This window comes from Macaca mulatta, chromosome 7 (assembly GCF_049350105.2).
Source record: "Macaca mulatta isolate MMU2019108-1 chromosome 7, T2T-MMU8v2.0, whole genome shotgun sequence".
Classification (NCBI taxonomy): domain Eukaryota; kingdom Metazoa; phylum Chordata; class Mammalia; order Primates; family Cercopithecidae; genus Macaca; species Macaca mulatta.
In genome coordinates, this window is record NC_133412.1 from 12,403,955 (window position 1) to 12,419,250 (window position 15,296).

The following is a 15,296-nucleotide window of genomic DNA, read 5'->3' on the forward strand; positions in this document are numbered from 1 at the left end:
AGTAATGGGACTATAGGCATGCACCACCACATCTGGCTAATTTTGTATTTTTAATAGAGATGGAGTTTCACCATGTTAGCCAGGATGGTCTCGATCTCTTGACTTCGTGATCCATCTGCCTCGGCCTCCCAAAGTATTGGGGTTACAGGCGTGAGCCACTGTGCTCGGCTGTGCTAAGCATTTTAAATGAACAAACTCGTGGCCGGGCTTGGTGGCTCACACCTATATTCCTAGCACTTTGGGAGGCCGAGGCAGGTGGATTGCCTGAGCTCAGGAGTTCATGACCAGCCTGGGCAACATGGTGAAATCCTGTCTCTATTAAAATACAAAAAATTAGCTGGGCATGGTGGTGTGCGCCTGTAATCCCAGTTACTCTGGAGGGTGAGACAGGAAAATCGCTTGAACCTGGGAGGTGGAGGTTGCAGTGAGCCCAGATCATGCCACTGCACTCCAGCCTGGGTGACAGAGTTAGACTCCATCTCAAAAAAATAAATAAATAAATAAAAATAAAAAAATAAATAAATAAATAAATGAACAAACTCATTTAATCTTTAACTCTTATAAGGTTTGAAGACCTGTAATGGATCTGCGATTCTGCTCTATTTCCAAGCTTCTGGATGCTGGCAGAAGACATTAGACTTCTGGGTCAGAGGTGAAGGGCATTATTACTCGTGGCTCAGCCAGCAGCATGAGCATTAGTACATTTGTACAGTTCCCCTGGCCTGAAGTTTCAAGGGGTGCCAGCAAATGGTGGATTGTGCTCTAGGAGAAGAACTCTAAGCTTAAAAAACCTGAATTTTTTATAACGGGCAGTAAGCATGCCTGCCCTTTGCTCTGAAGGGAGACATTATTTCTGTATTTCAAGGCTACTTGCTGTACAAAATCCTTGAAAGCAAAGAGGCCTTTGTGTCTCATAAGACATGTAGAAACTTGAGAGACTTATGGAAAACGATCTCTCTGAATAGATATTGTGAATACTTCCTTTAGAGTCACAGTTTCACTCTGTACGGCTGGAGTGCAGTGGCGCGATCTCGGCTCACTGCAACCTCCGCCCCCTGGGTTCAAGAGAGTCTGCTGCCTCAGCCTCCCTAGTAGCTGGGATTACAGGCGCATGGCACCATGCCTAGCTAATGTTTTTTGTATTTTTCAGTAGAGACAGAGTTTCACTATGTTGGCCAGACTGGTCTCAAACTCCTGACCTCAGGTGATCTGCCTGCCTAGGTCTCCCAAAGTGCAGGGATTACAGGCGTGGGCCACTGCACCCGCCTACAGCTTTCATTTTCAAAACTTCCTTCAATTATGCAATCTGCAGTTACTCAATTTTTTGGTAAACCATACAAGAAGTGCAAAAATGATATATTCATTTCCCCGAGGAAAACTTTGGCAATAATTACACATTTGTTTAACCAAGTCAAAGACACTGTGACTGAATTGAAAAACTGCCGATTTTGTTACTTTTTTCTAGAACTATAACATAGGATAGGCTTAGTATATACCATCACAGTTCTACTTATTTACATGTTAGCATGCTGAGCAGTTTTTAGACCACTTTGGTCTCACAAAGAGTGACATGGATTTTTTTCTTTTTTTCTTTTATTAGCTAGTTTTTTTTTTTTTTTTTTTTTTTTACAATTTTTATTGAGATAATTTTGATATGCAGTTGTAAGAAACAATACTAAAAGGTCCCTTGTACACTTTGCCCAGTATCCTCCAATGCTACCATTTTGCTAAACTATGATATATTGCAACTAAGATATTGACATCAATACAATCCACTCCTATTATTTGCGTTTCCACAGTTTTACTTTAATTCGTTTGTGTGTGTATTAAGCTCTATACAAATTTATCACCCACGTAGATTCATGTGTCAACCAATTCGATCAAGATATTGAATAGTTCTTGACCTTTTATAACCACATCTACTTTCCTCCCAATTCCCCATCCCAATACGACCCAGGGCAACCACTAATCTGCTATCTCTGTATAAGTGTGTCATTTTATGTAAATGGAATCATATAGCGTGTAATGTTTTGGAATGGGCTTTCTTTTTTACCCAGCAAAATTCCCTGGACATATATCCAACTTGTGTGTATCAATTGTTTGCTCCTTTTGATTACAGAGTAGTATTTCCTGGGATGTATACACCACAGTTTATTTTTATTTTTATTTTTTTTTTGAGACGGAGTCTTGCTCTGTCGCCCAGGCTGGAGTGCAGTGGCTGGATCTCAGCTCACTGCAAGCTCCACCTCCCGGGTTCATGCCATTCTCCTGCCTCAGCCTCCTGAGTAGCTGGGACTACAGGTGCCCGCCACCACGCCTGGCTAATTTTTTGTATTTTTGGTAGAGACGGGGTTTCACCGTGTTAGCCAGCATGGTCTCGATCTCTTGACCTTGTGATCCGCCCATCTCGGCCTCCCAAAGTGCTAGGATTACAGGCTTGAGCCACTGAGCCCGGCCTACACCACAGTTTATTTAACCAGTCACCTGTTGAAAGACATCGATGCTGATTACTTTTTTTGCTGTTACAAATACAGCCACTATGAGCATTCATGTGTTTGTGGAAATGTGTTTTCTTTTCTCTGGCATAAATGTCCAGGAGTGCAATTACTGGGTTAGATTTTAGTTGCATATTTTCATTAGTGTTTGCAGGTACTGTAAGTGTGGTAGTATGTGTGAGAAATACCATAAAATTTTATCCCAGATAAAATTTTAAAAAATATAATATCAACTTTTATTCAGATTTAGGGGATATGTGTGCAGGTTTGTTATGTGAGTTTATTACATGACACTGAGGTTTGAGGTATGAAAGACCCCATCACCCAGAATCATTAACTTCTACTCTTATTACTTCCACTGCCTACTGGGTACTGAGCATAGTACCCAGTAGGTAGTTTTTCAGCCCCTGTCCCCCTTCCTCTCTCCTGCTTCTAGTAGTCCCCAGTGTCTGTTGTTCTCATCTTTTTTTTTTTTTTGACACGGAGTTTTGCTCTTGTTGCCCAGGCTGCAGTTCAATGGCATGATCTTGGCTCACTGCAACCTCTGCCTCCTGGGTTCAAACATTCTATCTCAGCTTCCCAAGTAGCTGGCATTACAGGCATGTGCCACCACACCAGACTAATTTTTGTATTTTTAGTAGAGACAAGGTTTCTCCATGTTGGCAAGGCTGGTCTCGAACTCCTAACCTCATGTGATCTGCCCGCCTTGGCATCCCAAAGTGCTGGGATTACAGGCATGAGCCACTGCGCCCGGCTCTGTTGTTCTCATCTTTATGTCCATGTGTACCCAATGTTTAGTTCCTACTTGTGAGAACATGATGCAGTATTTGGTTTCCTGTTCCTCTGCTAATTTGCTTAGCATAATGGCCTGCAGATACATCCATGTTGCTGTAAAGGACATGATTTTGTTCTTTTTATGACTGCATAGTATTCCATGGCATATACGTACCACATTTTCTTTATCCAATCCATTGTTGATGGGTACCTAGGTTGATTCCATGTCTTTTCTGTTCTGAATAGTGCTATGATTAATGTATGAGTGCATGTGTCTTTTTCAAGAATGATTTATTTTTCTTTGAGCATATAATCTAATTGCTGGGTTGAGTAGTGGTTCTGTTTTAAGTTCTTTGAGAAATAAAACTGCTTTCCACAGTGGCTGAACTCTTTTACGTTCCCACCAATAGCATGTAAGTGCTTCTTTTTCTCCCCAACCTTGCCAGCGTCTGTTATTTTCTGGCTTTTAAAAGCCATTCTGTCAAGGGTAGGATGATCTCTCTCTCTCTCTCTCTTTTTTTTTGAGATGGAGTCTCACTCTGTTGCCCTGGCTGGAGTGCCATGGCGTGATCTCGGCTCACTGCAACCTCCACCTCCCGGGTACAAGCAATTCTCCTGCCTCAGCCTCCCAAGTAGCTGGGACTACAGGTGTGTGTCACCACACCCAGATAATTTTTTGTATTTTTGGTAGAGACGGGGTTTCACCATGTTGGCCAGGCTGGCCTCGAAATCCTGACCTCATTGTCTGCCCGCCTCGGCCTCCCAAAGTGCTGGGATTACAGGCGTGAGCCACCGTGCCCGGCTGAGATGATATCTCATTGTGGTTTTGATTTGCATTTCTCTGATGATTAGTGATGTTGAACATTTTTTCATATGTTTGTTGGCTTCTTGGATGTCTTTTGAAAAGTTTCTGTTTATGTCTTTTGCCCCACTTTTTTTTTTTTTGAGACGGAGTCTTGCTCCGTCACCCAGGCTGGAGTGCAGTGGCCCAACTCCACTCACTGCAAGCTCCACCTCCCAGGTTCATGCCATTCTCCTGCCTCAGCCTCCTGAGTAGCTGAGACTACAGGTGCCTGCCACCACGCCCGGCTAATTTTTTGTATTTTTAGTAGAGATGGGATTTCACCGTGTTAGCCAGGATGGTCTCAATCTCCTGACCTTGTGATCTGCCTGCCTCAGCCTCCCAAAGTGCTGGGATTACAGGCGTGAGCCACCACACCTGGTTCTTTTGCCCACTTTTTAATAGTGTTATGTGGTTTTTGCTTGTTGAGTTGTTTAAGTTCCTTATAGATTCTGCATACTAAACCTTTGTTGGATACATAGTTTGCAAACATTTTCTTTCATTCTGTAGGTTTTTTGTTTACTCTGTTGGCAGTTTCTCTTGCTGGGATACAGACATGTATATGGCAAATCTAAATAGCATCATCCAATCAGTTGTGATACTAAGATACTTTATGCTTTGTTCTCCGACTCCAGATTGGCTCCTTTACCAAGCAGAAATGTTAGGAAAGGTAGAATATAAGAAGACAGACAGCAGTGAACTCCCCTGGACCTGATTTGCCAATAGTGAGGTATGTAAGCTTAAGCCAGATGCTTACTTTTAGCTTCAGTTTCCTGGTCTCTTAATAGGGCTGAAAACATGACATATATATTTTTTCTACTAGTGCTAATTGGAATATGATTCTGATCCAGTGAATTCTATTGAGAAGCCAGTACTTACAGCCACGTTGTATACTCTTTATGTTTGTATTTATTCTAGTCAGACAGACCTGGGTTTGCATCCTAACTCTGCTGGTTGTGTGACTTTGGGGCAAGTTGCCTAACCTCTTTGAGGTTCTGTAAAATTAATACGACAACACTGTCTTTTCTATAAATATTTCTACACACTCAAGTCTCTTGAATTAAAAAAACAAAAAAACCCTGCTTTGACCTCATGTTTCTGTTCCTTTATCACCACCTCTCTCTCTCTTTTTTTCTTTTTTTTTTTTTTTTTGAGACAGAGCCTTGCTCTTTTGCCCGGGCTGGAGTGAAGTGGCGTGATCTTGGCTCACTGCAACCTCCCCACCCCGCCCCGGGGTTCAAGTGATTCTCCTGCTTCAGCTTCCCAAGTAGCTGGGATTATAGGCGCCCACCACCACATCCAGCTAATGTGTGTATTTTTAGTAGAGACGAGGTTTTGCCACGTTGGTCAGGCTGGTCTCAAACTCCTGACCTCAGGTGATGCACCCACCTCAGCCTCCCAAAGTGCTAGGTTTATAGGCGTGAGCCACTGAGCCCCGCCGACCATCTCTCTTGCTTTCCTTTCACAGCAAGCTTCCGAAGAACTGTTTGCACTATTGTTTCTACGTTCCCCCCTTCCTTTGACCCTATAGCAATGTGATTTCTACTCTTATTACTTCCACTGAGACTATTTTCACCAAGGTCACTGATGACTGCCTTCTTCCTAAATTCAAAGAACAGTTCCTTATTGTTTCTCAGCAAAATTCAACATAGTCAACAACTATCTCCTCGAAACACTCTTTTCCTTTGGCTTCCAATAATTTGTTTTCTACCTCTGTTCTTCTTTTTTCTCTGTTTCCTTTGGGGCCTGTCTTCTGCTTACCCCTTACATATGTGCTTGTCCTATAAGGTTCTATTCTAGATCCTCTATTTCTCTACAAAATCTTCTGGATATCTTATATATTTTCATGTCTTCAAGTAGCACCTACCATGTATGCTAATAACTCCTGAATCTTAATCTTTAGTCAATAGTTTTTCTGAGCTTCATATCCTTATACACAACTGCACTCTATTTCCACTTAATTGTCTTATAGACATGTCCCACAACATGTCCAAAATAAAACTCATTATCTTTCTGGCCATATTAATGCCCTTATATTGGTGAAGGAATCACCATCCACTCAATGGCTCAAGCCAGAAACCTGGGCATTATCCTTTCCTTTCCCCTACCCTCATGCCCCATATTCAATCAAGGAAGTCTTGCTGATTCCAGCTTTCACATATCTCTTGAATCCATCCATCTTCTCTATCTCAATGGCCATTTTCTGATTCAGACCACCATCGTCCGTCATCTCGATGACTACAACATTCTCCACATTGATCTCATTGATCAGTCTTGCTGCCATTCTTCACACTACAGCTGAATTTATCACATCATTTCCCTGATTACAATCTTGCAACAGCTTTACATTGCCCTCCAGCTAAAGTTCAGACTCTTGGCAATGACTTACAAGACCCTTTGTGATGCGGACTCTGCTCACCTCTGTAGCTTCATCTTTCTCTCCTCTCACTGTTCAGACACCCTATATTTCATGCTCCATTGAAACAGAGCTCCTTCCAGTCCCTCAGATGAGCTATGGGGCCTGTGGGTACGTGTTATCCTCTTAGCTGGAAAACTCCTCTCCAAGCTTTTCACAGGTCTATAACTATATCACCACCTCCAACAACCAAACCTTCCCTGATCCACCACACTCCTGCTGGGTGGATCAGCACATATTCAATATTCCCCTCTGTGTTCACCCTATCATCGTATTTGGTACATTGTACTATCAGTATCTCTCACTGCACTGACCTCTGTGAAGGCAAAGGCCCTGCCCATTTCACAGGTATTCCTTGTACTTAGCAGAGCCTGACACACAGTGAGAACACACTCCACAAATGTCTATTGACTGAGCACAGGCACAGAAGTCACACGCTAGCTTGTTTAATAAGTTAGTTTCTCCTCTGTCACCAGAGTAATAGAATAGCAGAGTATTTCAAATATTGGGATTTTAATAGGACAGTAGAATAGGACAGTAAGCCAGTTGGTTTCTATCTGGGTTCAGAAGCCCTGTGGCTTGACAGAGGGAACTTGGGGGTTCTCATGATGAGAGGGGGGAAGAAAGGGAGAGGAGAATGATAAAGGAAGCCCACTGGGCAGGTTTTGGTGTCCCTAACATGGCTTTAACCAGAACAGCTCAAAATTGTTTTGCTTCATCCACTGGAATGCCATTTTATATTTCATATGGGAAAAAAAGGAATGATAAAGGAGACCAAAAAAAAAAAAAACCCCCAAAAAAATGAAGCCCTGATCTAAGTAGGCTATCAAAAGAGGTCTTCTAAAATGGTTCTGCGACTAAGTCAAAAACACTGAGAAATGGAGGCAGGCATTGTGGTCACTACAACATAGCATATACTGATATTACCCCAAAAATGTACAGTACTCTTGAAAACCTTCCTGGTACAATGATATGTACTCATAAGTTTGCCATTTATTAAATCAATTAAGTTAAATGAAACTACCAATTGCTATTTGATTATGCTATTTCTATTTCTCTTCTGTATATTATTGTTTTAGAAGATTGTACCTACCTACACTGTGACTTTTTGCTGAGTAGACAAGGAGAAACATATATAATCAGACTTTTATTTATTTTTTTTTGGACACAAAGTTTCATCCTTGCTGCCCAGGCTGGGATGCAGTGGCATGATCTCAGCTTACCGCAACCTCCACCTCCCGGGTTTAAGCGATTCTCCTGCCTCAGCCTCCTGAGTAGTTGGGATTACAGGCATGCACCACCATGCCCGGCTAATTTTGTATTTTTAGTAGAGACAGGGTTTCTCCATGTTGGTCAGGCTGGTCTCGAACTCCCATCTTCAGTTAATCCTCTCACTTCAGCCTCCCAAATTGCTGGGATGACAGGTGTGAGCCATTGGGCCAGGCCCTAATCAGACTTTTAAAAATTAAATGAAACCCAGTACTGGGAATTTACAATGCTAGTCTACTGCCTCTACTGATGCATGGGGAGATTTCACGCCTTTTAATTCCCTAGTGGAATGCTGCCCATAATGTCATGTCCCACCTTTCGAATGCTGGAGATGGTAAGGTGTTAGACAAAAAGATTGCTATTGGAAGAGAAAGCTTAGAAGTTAAATATTCTCTATCATTTATTCAGAAATATTTATTTAGAGCCTACTATGTGCCAAGAACCTGCCAAATTTCTAGGGTTTGGAGACATATAAGTGAAAAAAAATGGACAAGGTCTCTGCTGTTACAAAGCTTATATTGTGATGGGGTGGTGGGAGAGAGAGACATTAAATGAGTAAAGCAAAAAGGTAATTTTGAGGTGTGATGAGCTGTATGAAGCCGACAGAATGATAATGTGCTGGATGTGGATACTGCGGGAAGGTGTCAGTGGGGTGGGACTGCTCTAGCCAGGTGGCCTCTGGGCTGAGCAACCTGGGGAAGAACTAGCCTTGTGAAGGAGTAAGGGAAGGGCCTTCTCATCGAGGGAACAGTGAGGGCAACTTATCATCTTGTGCTTTTCCCACTGGGTCCTCAAGTAGCCAGATCCTGAGGTGTAATGCAAATTCTAAGCTTCCCTACATGACTCCAAGGCCCATGACCAGGGGGTTTATTAGGAAGGCCCAAAAGAGTGTGCCTATGTATAAGGGGACATCAAGGAAAACTCAGTGAGGAAGGGGAGAGAAGAGGCACATGCATGCTTTTATAAGAAGTTATGCACTCGGGTAGAATGACTATTTTGTTTTCCTCTTAAGATTTAAAAGAAGCTACTCTTAAAACTGGACGTGAAATCTAAAATAACAAAAAATGACCCTAAATTTTAAGGGGATTTAATGGAAGCTTGCACTCATCCTACTTGGCCGCTAGAGAGCAGTATTGCCTATCAAATGCACCACGGGGCCCACGCTGCAGGCTGACATTTAGAGGGAAAAACTCAGTGCCGCAGGTTCATCTCTTCTCCCATCTTCATTTCCCACTCCTCCCCGACCCTCCTCATAATTCCACCCCTTAACTTCCTACTGTTTACCTATCACAAACAGAATCTCAGTGTTCTCGATAAGCCTTACGTTTAGAGAAAATCTCTCTCTTTTTTTTTTTTTTAAGACGGATTCTCGCTTTGTTGCCAGGCTAGAGTACAGTGGCGCAATCTCAGCTCACTGCAACCTCCGCCTGCCGGGTTCAAGCGATTCTCCTGCCTCAGCCTCCCGAGTAGCCGGGACTACAGGCGCCGCCACCACACCCAGCTAAGTTTTGTATTTTTAGTAGAGACGGGGTTTCACCGTATTAGCCAGGATGGTCTTGATCTCTTGACCTCGTAATCTGCCCACCTTGGCCTCCCAAAGTGCTGGGATTACAGGTGTGAGGCACCGCGCCTGGCCTGAATCTCTGATTTTTTAGCAAAGAATAATATCAGCACATTTAACCGTGTTGGAAGTATTTTGACTCTTCCCTCAGCTGGGGACTCTCAGTGGCCAACAATCCGGGTGTAGGTAGCCTTTGGAGCAGTGGCGGGTTCCTTTTTCCCAGTTCTTCAGAATTAGACCGTTATTTGGGGGAATGGGTTCACGTTTTTAGCCTGGAGAGCAAGGAATGTTGTTCCTTCCATGTGTTGTTCGATCGACCGTCCGCTGGTAGGTTGGCGGCAGCGGAGACCTCCTCTGCCTGAGCCGGCCTCAGTGGGCGCCAGGACCTTGCTTCCTTCTTCCTCAGCAGCTCAAGCGCCGCTTCCTGAGGGGAAGTCTTGTGTTCTGTGTGTCGGGGCCTTTTATGAAACAGTTTGCAAAAGAATGGGTTCACGAAAAGAAAAAGGAGGAGAAAGAGGTGACAGAATTTTAGCCATAGCCACACAGGCAGAGCAAAAGAAAGAATTTCAAATATGGTGTAAGAATAAATCCCAAAAAAGGTAGGAATTTATAATATGGGCTCTGCTTTCTTCCATAGAAGGATTTGAGGCATGCTACAGCAAAAATACACATCAAAAACACACATCGCTTGGAACATAATTTATTCATCCACATTATATTTACTGCCCTACTTTCCTGTGCTAGGAGCTAGGTGTATACCTGAACAAGATGGACATAGACCCTGCTCCTATGCAGCTTCTATTGGAAATGAGTAAGGTTACAAATGAAATCAGAAATCATACAAGAAAACTTGTGAGTGTCAGGGTGGTTCAGAGCTGGAAGGAAACTTAAAATGATCATCTCCAACATTTTTTATCTTATAGATGAGGAAATGGTGGCTCAGAAATATTGTAACTGATCCAGAGATGAAACAATGTTTTCATTTGAGCATGAAAATTTGCTCTGAGGAAATAGGAAAATACCTATTACCTGGGTTTCCTGGCTTTTTCGGACCTTGATTAAGAGAGAATAGTCAGGGAAAGGAAACTTCTTTGGGGGGGATGCTAATTTATGAAAAAAATGGTCATATGGATCCTTACATCACAGACCTGAAGAGACAATGAGACATTCTTAATATGACTATAGAAAATCATTAGGCCTTCATGAAATTGAGCTATATAGTATTGTGTTGTATTTTAGTGAAGAGATTTCTGTATGGGTTTAAACTACTGCACAGTTCAAGACTGTAACTTCGTTTAATCTAACTTGACATAAGAATGTAACCAAAAAAATCTGGAAAAATGTTTAACTATTTTAAAGTCCAGCATTGAGCAGCCACCCAGCCAATATGATGACTGAAACTCTCTTCAGATGAAACCACTGCCTCCGCCCAGCTGTCTGGTACAGTCAGCTCCTTTTTAAAAGCATATTTTGGGGTCCTAAATTATCTGTGTAGTTGTCTCAGTAGAAGGGAATACTGACAAGAAAAAGAGACAGGGATGTTTGAATATGTTGCTTCTTACTTTTATTAGAACATGAACTCCTAGAGCTGGGATTGTATCTTGGATTTTTGGTTCCGCTGGTAGCACACTGTGCTCAATAAAAATTAATCCATCAATCAACAGGACAGAAAATCATATCCTGCCAGAAGCAATACCTCCTGTTTGTCCCATATAAAGCCAATTAGAGTGTTAGGATGTTGTAATGGAGACAGAAACTAAGGAAAGCAGCAAAAAATAAAAAATAAAAAAATAAAAAAAATCCCCCAAAACATCAAATAGAAAATGTAACTGGAAAAAAACAGGTAACGATGGGACGCCACTACCCAATTCCATTTTCCCCTTGACACTCTCTTTCAACTTATCCTCAGTGGAATAAAAGTTTGACTGCAGAGTGGCATCTTGGACTGCCCACATTTCCTCGTCAGGGTTGGGCAGGGGAAGCCGCCCACCTTCCTAACAGCTCACCCGGAGGGCACCCACTGAGGTGCTCCCAGCAGTCTTGCCATCTACCTACCACCAGGGCACCAGCTCTTGAGTTCTCCTTGCTCAGCTTGGCTTGGTTAGAAAACAAGAAGGACAGTTCATCTGGGAAGGGATAAATAGGCAGCTGGCAGGAGAGAGCAAGCTAGCTACTACCGATAATGTGGGAAGGAAAGTGAGACAGACAAATTGGGAATTCTTTGTGTCATGAACCCTCTTGAGAATTGATTAAAAGCTACCAAGGCTTTCTCTAGAACGCAAACATACGTATATGTGCACACAATTTTGCATTCATTTCGTGAACCCCCACCTCACTTTCACACAAACACACCTCTTGTTCTAAAAACATAAACTCTAGGAGCTATAAGTTTCCAAATCTTACTAACCAAGAAATTCTGAAAAATTTTTTAATCATGGCAACTTTTTAATATTAAGGATTCTCCAATTGTAGTCTTACATGTTTCAAATATAATCAGTTTCAAAAGCAATTCCTAAAACACTAAAAATGGTCAAAATGGACACTTATGGTAAAAAATACTTATCAATGTTTCTTCTTATGTTGCAAAGCATACTGTATTTCAAGTTTCTACATATGCATTTACATAAAACTATTATTATTTTTTAAGACGGAGTTTTGCTCTTGTTGCCCAGGCTGGAGTGCTATGGCGTGATCTCGGCTCACCACAACCTCCGCCTCCAGGGTTCAAGTGATTCTCCTGCCTCAGCCTCCCAAGTAGCTGGAATGACAGGCACCTGCCACCACACCTGGCTAATTTTTGTATTTTTAGTAGAGATGGAGTTTCACCATGTTGGCCGAGCTGGACTTGAACTCCTGACTTCAGGTGGTCCACCCACTTCGGCCTCCCAAAGTGCTGGTATTACAGGCATGAGCCACCGCGCCCGGCCTATTAGTTTTGTTTAAAAGAAAAAAGACTTCCAAATCTTGGACGGTGGTTGGGTGGTGGGGGTGTCAAATCATCTGGTATTTGACTATTCAGGGCTCTTTTGGGGCAATAAAAAGCCCAAAAGTAAACAAAACAGTTTTGTCCCTCTACCAGGCTCACACACTCTGTGTCCTGAAAGGAGGGGGAACATCTCTAAGTTCAACTAAAAATATGCTAACTGCAGGCTGAGTGCGGTTGCCCGCGCCTAAAATCCTAGCCCTTTGGGAGGCTGAGGAGGGCAGATTGCTTGAGCTGAAGAGTTCGATACCGGCCTGGACAACACAGCAAGACCCATCTCTAAAAAAAAAAAAAGAAAAAAATGCTAACTGCAAATTGCACATTCTGCAAATGGTTCAGCATAGGAACAGGAGGCTGTTTCTGATCTCTTCTTGAAGGTAAGTCCAGGGCCTTTGGCTTATCTTCTTTTCGAAGACTATACAGGAAGAGGTTTTCAAACAAGGATGGAGCAAGAAGGCAGCGGCGCTTGGACCACCTGCAGGCAAAGACATAGGGGAAACCCCACCTGGCCTCACAGCATGTGGGAGAGCAGAAGGGCAGAGATAACCGCTGGCAGAGGGAACATGTGGGAGGAATTAAGGGGAAATCAATAAAACAGAGATACAAAAAATAATGTGCTTTCCATGCCATGAAGGAAAGTCATGATGAAGGCCCAAGTTAACTCCCCAAATGCTTTCAGGGATCACAGAAATGACACTGTCAAATACAACATTAGTTTTCTGAAGCCTACAGGCTGAATTTTATTTATTTAAAGTTAACTCCCATTTAAAAAGATAGCATATTCTACATCAAAGGGAAAAAAACTTTTCCTAATGTATCCATTTCTCTTCTGAAGCACACGAGCTGTCGCTATATAATGCTTCGTGGCGTTTTCTCAGCTGTGCTTGCTTTTCTCTGTATCAGGAAATGCACAGTAAACAGGCTCAAGCCCGGGTCTGCTGCTTCTCAATGCCAAACTGGCAATCGTTTGACTGTGTGTGTTTTTAAACGCATTGTTAGTTTTTTTTTTTTTTTTTGAGTTCATTACAACTTCTTAAGAATTTCACCAACAGCCTATACAGTACAAGTTCAGAAAAGTAAACATGTTAAGGTAAGCATATAACTCTTCAGAAGCCCAAACACATTTTCTTGCCGTATTTATGTTGAAATTCTCCATCTACAATGAGCAGTCGTGAAGATGGTCTTCTTCAGGGCAACATGGTCACAGGACTGGGGCAATCCAGGGGACTGAGAGGGAGCATGAGGACAGGAGAGGGGGCTACCTCTTCCTGTTTCACGTTAGAGACAAACTGTAACACAGTCCATGGGCCTGCAATCGTCCCCTTTTATCATCTGGCATAACGCTGGATGTAGTCATCCACTTTATTCCGGAAGTCCTCCTTGTCCCGCAAATGATGTTCTGCAGCTTCAATATTCAGTGGATCATCAAAATTCAAAAGATCAGTAAACAAAGAGTTTAATCCCCAAATGACATCCTTTAATGTTCTTGTGGGAGCCCAGCCACTGCCATCCATTGAATGTTCTCTCAGTAAACTCAGACATATTTCCCCTGTCTCTGTGATGCTGGGGTGCCAGATCTTGGTCAGGTATTTCACTTTGGGAGGCACCATGTTGTACGCATCGGGAACTTCAGTTTCAAACTGAAATTTTCCACCCATGTAGTAACCCTCATCTGGGGTTACTGTTAGCTGAAAACAATGAAGCTTATTTGGATCAGGAAAATGCACTTTACATGTACAAGGTAAATTAGCTTCAAGTTCTGCAATCTCTTTAACAAGCAATTTGTCTGTCACAGAAACCCTCCGAGTCGTGTTGGACGCTGTGGCTGCTGTCCGGGACCCTTTGAGACCATCGTCACCCTTCAGTTTGCTTGCTAGCATTAGCATTACTGCTGCCTTTACCCTGGGATCCCCGAGACAGGCGAGGCAGGTCCGGTGCCCAACACCATGCCCCGCCCGGGTGGCTGCTGTGAGACGTGGCCCTCACAACCGCTGCACTGTTAGTTTTAACTAAGATTTATATATGTTCCATGAATGATGTTTCAAAGCGGGAGAGAAAAAGAGGATCAGGCATCGCTATGAAATCAGTTCTTGGTAAACTGTGTAAAAGTGAAAACCATAAGCTGTCAAGAGAATTGGCCTGGGGTAGCTTTTGGGGAATGATTCAGGTTTCTGTGGTGACTATTTTGTTCTCCTTGGAAGTTCAGTTGGTGGTTTCCTGGGTCTGATAAAAATTTCACCGCCTGGTGAAGATAAGCACTAGCTGTCTACCAGCTTTCTGGATTTGGTTTCCTGGCTGTGAGAAGAAACTAAAATTACCGCCTTTCTGAATTGCTGGCCTTCTGGTTGTTCTCCAAATATACTTTGCTCATTTCTGAGTCTGAGTGCTAGTTAGCTTGAACTGGTTAGTTCTTTTCTGAGTGTAGAGAAGTCAATTTTAGTGTAAACAAAGTGGATAAGACCATGGACTCGGCAGTGGGATGGCCTGGATTAACTCCCTGGTTGGCCATTTACTGGCCCATGTCTCAGTTTCCCCATCTGAAAATGGGGATAATATGATTATCTACCCGACAGGGGTGTTAGGAGCAAATAAGTAATAGGTAAAAGTTATTTAGAATAGTACCTGGTACATAGTGAATTCTTTATTTTAGAGTGTTTGCAATGATGATTGTTGTAGTTGTTATTTTTCTGGTGACCTCATTACAGTTTTTTTCTCTGGGGAGCTGATCTTGTTCTGATATGGCTCAGATGGAGCTGACCTCACCTGCGTCTGTTCTGTGGGTGGACACATAGCCCAGACCTGGCCAATCAATGAATTCTCTCCTCCCAGCTACAGTGATTGCCTCAGGGATAGGAACATGATATAAATTGGTCCAATCAGGGGATCACAGGGGCGTGTTTAGAACTATTGAGAAAAGGAGCTTATCTTTTGTGTTGGGGTGATTAGGGAGTAGGATG

At 42.8% G+C, this 15,296-nt stretch overlaps 1 pseudogene across 1 annotated transcript; it reads right to left on the reverse strand.

Annotated features, from left to right (window-relative positions):
* Positions 1-13,462: 13,462 nt before the first annotated feature.
* Positions 13,463-14,321, reverse strand: LOC697992 (NEDD8-conjugating enzyme UBE2F pseudogene; annotated as a pseudogene). The gene has a single exon (XR_013395491.1). The product of XR_013395491.1 is annotated as an NEDD8-conjugating enzyme UBE2F pseudogene (transcript).
* Between the last annotated feature and the right edge of the window lie 975 nt (positions 14,322-15,296).